This window comes from Artibeus jamaicensis, unplaced genomic scaffold (genome assembly GCF_021234435.1).
Source record: "Artibeus jamaicensis isolate MK-2021 breed Jamaican fruit bat unplaced genomic scaffold, CSHL_Jam_final scaffold_916, whole genome shotgun sequence".
NCBI classification, from domain to species: Eukaryota; Metazoa; Chordata; class Mammalia; order Chiroptera; family Phyllostomidae; genus Artibeus; species Artibeus jamaicensis.
Window position 1 is genome coordinate 31,307,162 of NW_026522059.1, and position 7,021 is coordinate 31,314,182.

Consider the following 7,021-nt stretch of genomic DNA (forward strand, 5'->3'; position numbering starts at 1 on the left):
GTGATAAGTGGCATTTCTCCTTGTAAACAGACTTCTCTCTCTCTCAGGCACAGTAGAAACACAACACGGCTGAAGTCAGGAGACTCAGCGGAGAGTTGAATGAGCTATAAACAACATTCTGAAAACACCAACTTCTAGATGATGCATTAAAACGGGAAGGTGGAGGGGAAAGGACACAAGCTGCAATGTCAGATTCACACAAACAACACACACAACTAGAAACACTTTTTCTTTTATCATTTCACAGTCCTGCATGCTAACCTTCTACATGCTAATAGACTCTTTCAGCTAGAGCTGACCCTTGATCAACATAGGTTTGAACCAAACAGGTCCACATATTGGGTTGTTGTTTTTTTTCAATAAACACCTGAATGGTTTCCCATCAAGATCTGGGAGTCTGTGAATGCAGAGGGTCAACTGTATGCATTGACCCAGCATTTCATATTTGGAAACTTGAACACTCATAGATTTAGGTACCTGTGGGAGTCCTGAATAAATACCCTGCAGACATGAAAGGACAGCTAAGTTTTTGAGGAGTCAAAAGTTATAAAGGAAGATCTTTTCTTTTTTAATAATTACAGCTTACATGCAATATTATATGTGTTTCAGGTGTACAACCCAGCAATTAGACATTATATACCTTACAAAGCGATCACCCTGACCAATCTAGTGCCCATCTGGCTCCCTACACAGTTATCATGATATTATTGATGTATACCCCATGCTGATTTTACATCCCCATGAATATTCTGTAACTACCAATTTGTGCTTCTTCACCCCTTCACCTTTTTATGCAGCCTCCCAATACTCCCACCCCTCTGGCAACTGTCAAAACTTATGAGTTGGTTCGTTTTCTTCGCTCCTTTCTTTTGTTTTTTAAATTCCACGTATAAGTGAAATAATACGGTATTTGTCCCTCTCCCTGACTTATTTCACTCAGTGTAATAAATAGCCTCTAGGTCCATATATGTTGTCACTAAATGTAATATTTCGTTCTTTTTTATGACCAAGTAATATTCATAGCATATACACACCATTTGCTACTAAGATGCTTCTATATCTGAGCTATTATAAACAGTGCTGCAATGAATAGATGCATGTCTTTTCCAATGAGTGTTTGGGGTTTCTTTGAAGAAACATCCAGAAGTGGAATTGGTGGGTCCTACTTTGTTTCCTATTATAGCCATTGTTTTAAAATTTTGTCTGGTATAAGTGTTGCTACCCCCACTTTTTTGTTTGTTTCTTTCTTTCTATTTTCATGAAGTATCTTTCAATCCCTTTATTTATTATTTACTCAACTTCTTTCCATCTCAAGTGAGTCTATTGTAGACAGCATATTTATGGGTCTTGTTCTCTTATCCTTCCAGTCACCCTATGTCTTTTGGAACCATTTAATCTATTGCATTTAAAGTAATTGCTGCCCTGGCTGGTGTGGCTCAGTGGATCAAGTGCCCACCTTTGAATTAAATGGTTGCCAGTTCGATTCCCAATCAGGGCACATGCCTGGGTTGTAGACCAGGTCCCCAGTGGGGGGCACATGAGAGGCAACCATACATTGATGTTTCTCTTCCTTTCTTTCTCCTTCCCTTCCCCTCTGTCTAAAAATAAATAAAATTTTTTAAAATAAAGTAATTGTTGACAGATATGTATTTATTGCCATTTTATTATTCATATTTTTTTCTTCCTCTTCTTAAAAAAGTCCTTGTAACATTTTTTATTATTCTGATTTGATTGTAATGAACTCCATTAGCTTCTTTTTATCTGGGAAGCACTTGTATCTGTCCTTCAATTCTGAATAATAGCTTTGCTGGGTAGAGTAGTTTTCGTTGTAGGTCCTTACTTTTCATCGCTTTGCATATTTTGCACCAGCCCCTTCTGGGCTGAAAAGTTTCTGTGGAAAAGTCAGCTGATACTCTTATGGAAATTCCCTTGCAGGTAACTGTTTTTCTCTTGCTGCTTTTAAGATTATCACTTTTTCTTTAAAATTTTGCATTTAAATTATGATGCATCTTGCTGTGGGCCTCCCTAGGTTCACCTTGTTTGGGACTCTGTTTTCTTGTGTGTCTATTTCACCAAGTTAAGAAAGTTCTGATGCCTCCAGGAGGCATCAGAAGACACAAGATGGCCAAGATGCAGGCATAGATAGACACACTGCACCTCCTCACACAGCCAAAATAAGGACAACAACAATTTTAGAACAAAATAACAACCAGAACTGACAGAAAATTGAACTGTATGGAAGTCCAACAACCAAGGAGTTAAAATAGACACATTCATCCAGCCCGGTAGGTGGGGCGGAGTAGGGAGCCAAGTGGAGAGGGGTCCCGGCACAAAAAGCAGTGGCACCAGGCACCCAAGGCACCCCGAGCATGCAAGACAGCAGTGGGCAGACCTTGGGTGTGCCAGTGGCGGCTGGCAGATCCCGGGCGCGGGGTGGCATCAGACAGACCCAGCGAGGCGGCAATTGTGAAGCGAGGCACTGTGCAAAGGAGGTTGGCTGACCAGGAGGTCCCACACTCACACACAGATGAACCAGGTGAAACTAGGGAGAGAGACAGACCACACAACCCAGGGTCCCAGCATGTAGAAATAAAGCCTCAAAACACTGACTGAAAACACAAATGGGGGTTGAGGCTCAGGGAGAGACTCCCAGCCTCACAGGAGAGTTCCTTGGAGAGACCCACAGGGTCCTAGAATATACACAAGCCCACCCACATGGGAATCAGCACCAAAAAGGCCCAGTTTGCTTTGGGGAAGCATGCAAGGGACTGAAATCCAACAGAGAGTGGAGCAAGAGCCATTGTTCCCTCTGGGGCCCCGCCCCCACATACAGCATCACGACACAGCAACTGGGTTGGCAGGTCCTGGTGAACACCTAAGGCTCCGCACCTCATACAGAACAGGCGAGACAAGACAAAACAACAACGGCCCAAATGGAAGAACAGATCAAAGCTCCACAGCAAATACAACTAAGCAATGAACAGATAGCCAACCTATCAGATGTACAGTTCAAAGCACTGATGATCAGTATGCTCACAGAATTGGTTGAATTTGGTCACAAATTAGATGAAAAAACAAAGGCTACACTAAGTGAAATGAAGGAAAATGCACAGGTAACCAACAGTGATGGAAAGAAAATTGGGACTCGAATCAATCGAGTGGACCAGAAAGAAGAAAGAAACAACCAAACAGAAAAGAACAAAGAAATGAAAATTCAAAAAAATGAGGAGAGGCTTAGGAACCTCCAGGACATCTTTACACATTCCAACATCAGAATTATAGGGGTGCCAGAAGGGGAAGAGGAAGAGCAACAAGTGGAAAACTTATTTGAACAAATACTAAAGGAGAACTTCCCCAATCTGTCAAAGGAAATAGACTTCCAGGAAGTCCAGGAAGTTCAGAGAGTCCCAAACAAGTTGGACCCAAGAAGAAACACACCAAGGCACATCATCATTACATTAGTCAAGATTAAAATGAAAGAGAGAATCTTAGAAGCAGCAAGAGACAAGGAGACAGTAACCTACAAAGGAGTTCCCATCAGACTGTCAGCTGATCTGACGGGATCTACCACTACCTTATCTTCCCAATTTCCTCTATGATCCTCTGTTTCATCTACTGATTCCCTCTAATGTATTCTTCATTTCAGTTATTGTATTCCTCATTCTGACTGGTTCTTTTTTCTGTTTTATATCTCCATTTCTATCTTTCCTATATTTTAGTTCTTACTGAGTTAATCTATTCTTTGAGATTCACTGAGCATCCTTATAACCAGTGTTCTGAACTCTACATCTGGTAAATTGTTTGTCTCCATTTTGTTCAGTTCTTTCTCTGGAGTTTTATCCTGTTCTTTCACTTGGGACATATTTTTTTGCCTTTATTTTTGTCTGACTCCCTGTGTTTATTTCTATGTATTAACTAGAGCTCCTACATCTCCCAGTTTGGGCAGAGTGGCCTTATGTAGATGTCTTGTGGAGCCCAGTGACATAGTCTCCCAGGTTACATGCACCCTCCGGTTGTAGTTGAGCCTTAATCACTGTAGGCACATCAAATGGGAGGGATTGACCCTCAGGTCAACTGATTGCAAGGACCATCCACAACATAGCAGTGGAGCTGCTGTGCCCTGGCTAACCTCATGGGGCAGAACTTACTTATGTGGGGCTCTGGTGCATACCAAATCTGCCCCTTGAGTGTGTCGCTCATGGTGGTGGCTGGGAGATGCTATGGTATGGTGTGGTATGAAGCTTTATACTGGGTGTGCTAGCTGCAGAGCCTCCTAGGAAATGCAGGCCAAGCTCGGCTGCTGCCTATGCCCTGCCTGGGGCTGCCAGCATGAGATAACCAGTGATATGCAGATGGTTGCCACTTGGGCTGGGCTTGGAAGTGCCTGGGAGAGGCCAAGTTGCAAACCAAGGCTGGCTGCCTCTAGTGGCTGGCTTAGGATCATTTAGCAAGAGGTATGGAGCACACTGAGGCCAGATGCTGATCGTTTGGTGTTTGTGAACCTTTGACAAATTTTAGGAAAGTCCACAGCATGGGCCAAGAGAGGCTATGTGTATGGAATAGCCACTGGAAGCAGCTTGGGTGAGCCTGAAAGTTGGTTGAGTGAGGTCTCAGAGAATCACCAGGGTGGCGTTAACAGTGGTAGTCAAGTTGATGGAGACTCAGATATGGCCCCTACCTGTGCCTATAGGGGAGAACTCAGCAAAGGGACAACGGCTTCTGCCAGCACTTCAGTGTGGGAGAAAGCTGCCCCTCCAGCCCTCCACCGGGAGCCAGAAAATTCAGTTCCTCCCCGTACGTCCCTGATGCTTTTCAAGCTGCTGACCCAGCACTGGAAGTCAGAGCAAGTGAGTTTGTCAGCAAGTAAGTCCATTCACAGTCCTTTAAGAAGAATTTCTGGAACTCCAGAAGCCCTCTGTCTCACAGCCTTAATCTCCACTGTTTTTCACAGCCGGAAGTTATGACTCCCCAGGACTAGAACCCTGGGCCGGGGAGCCTCAGGTGGGGCTGAAACCCCTAGCTCCTCAGGGGGAACCTCCAGAGATGAGATGGTCCTCGGAATTTTTAACCACCGCATGTGGGTGTGAGACCAGCTCATTTCGCACCTCCACCCTCCTACCAGTCTCGACATGGCTTTTCTATCCTTATTTATAGGAATTCCGTTCAACTAGACTTCAGGCAGTTGCCAGTGGTGGTTGCTCCATAGTTTAGTTGTAACTTTGATGTTGTCAAGGGAGGATGTGAGTACCTCATTTACCTTCTCCACCATCCCGACCAGAAGCCGTCAAAAATACAGAGGTATATGTCAATTATACTGATATATACCACCTCAGATTTCATTTTTTTTCTAAGAAAAATCAAGTCATTAACTTAAGCCTGTTAAACAGGATGGAAACTATGCATTATTCCCCCTGGAACCATGTTGCAAGGGCAACTTCAATATCAAGTGGCTTATTCGTGTTTTCAGCTAAAGGACAAATCCAAAAAAATCACCCTACAAAGCAACTTGGGAGGGGGGGACTTGAAAAATTGAGTGGGAAGTCACACAATATGCCAGAATTCTAGTCACTAGAACAAAGCTGCAGGAAGAATAACCAGGGCAGCTCTGCAGGTAAGGAGAGTTTTAGCTTGCTGGGAATATTCAAGGTGGTCTGGTGGTAACATTAGTGGTGTGCAGGTCAGTGTTTCACAATCAACTCTTGGCAGGGGTGGGGGGTCCGTACTCTGTAGCATTTGCAATTTTCCTGGTGTAAGTACATCAGTGAAGGCTGATTTCAAGTAACTAAGTACATCACTAAATAGGAAGTTACGAAGAGATTCACAGTAGCAAGGCATTGTACAGTATTTCAGGTACAATAAATGTAAATAACCTCAACAGCATAAATTATAGTAACTGTAATGAACTAACTAGACCATGATGATTTTCAGTATTATTTTCGGTTTTAACCTAGTTAATTATAAGTTTATATAATTTAATTTTTAATAATGATTGCATCTAACAACTGGCGCCCAAAACTGGTGACAATTTAAAGATGGGTGCTAATGAGTAGGCACCCTTTGCTCCAGCTCACCACTGCAGGTTGCTTTTCTTGGACATTTATTTCAATGAAGCTACTAAATCGTCTGGGCCAAGCTATTTCCATTTCCCAAGGGTACCAATCTCGTTACTACCCTCCCTTTAGCAAGACTCAAAGTCCAGTTTACACCGTGCATAGTATTTCTACGAATACCATTAAACGACAATACCTTACATTTATATCGAGCATTACACTTTTCAAAGTCATCTTTTAAGGTAGGGTGGAACAGTCTTACCCGGCATAACGAATTTAAATCGGTAAGTAACAGCTTTTTAGCGCGTAGTGGAAGAAGAAAGAGTTCTGGGAGCTGTTTGTCTAAGAACAAGATTGGGAAATGAAGCTGGGATCCATGAAAGGAAGCCCAAAGGCTGGTTGGCTGAGGGCGAGTATTGCGAGGCATCGCGTTGCCCTGGAAACCACCGGAGGCTGCCTTGGTGAGAGAAGAGATTCCAGGTTCCTCCCAACAAATGGCACCAACATTCTGCAGGGTGGACCCAGGGCTCTCCTCCCTCTCTCCTATTTTCTGACTCTAACTTTATAGAGATTTACTAGAACTGTGTTTCTGATGAAGGGAAAAAGTTTGAGGGGGATATGCTGCGAGTTCTTCCAAAAAGCTAAAATTATTAGAGCCATGACATTCTCACAGAACAGCTTTGCAGTGTTTTCACCCGATCTCAACGTTACTGTAGCAGCCACTTGTGCATAGATTCCATATAGATTTCACTGCTGAAATTAACATCAGCAGTAGTCGTGGCCGAGTGGTTAAGGCGATGGACTAGAAATCCATTGGGGTCTCCCCGCGCAGGTTCGAATCCTGCCGACTACGGGAAGCCAGACTTTTGCTTAAAAGTATTTGTTCTCAATACTTGTTTTCGTTTTAGAGGGTTCTCCTCGACTTTTCCACAGGTAATTTAAAGATTTCATGAACGGCTGGAGTACTGCAC

The 7,021-nt window shown here is 43.3% G+C and overlaps 1 non-coding gene across 1 annotated transcript; it reads left to right on the top strand.

Annotated features, from left to right (window-relative positions):
- Window positions 1-6,821: 6,821 nt before the first annotated feature.
- TRNAS-AGA (transfer RNA serine (anticodon AGA)) lies at window positions 6,822-6,903 on the top strand. Its single transcript has one exon. It is a non-coding gene; the product is annotated as a tRNA-Ser (tRNA).
- Window positions 6,904-7,021: the final 118 nt, after the last annotated feature.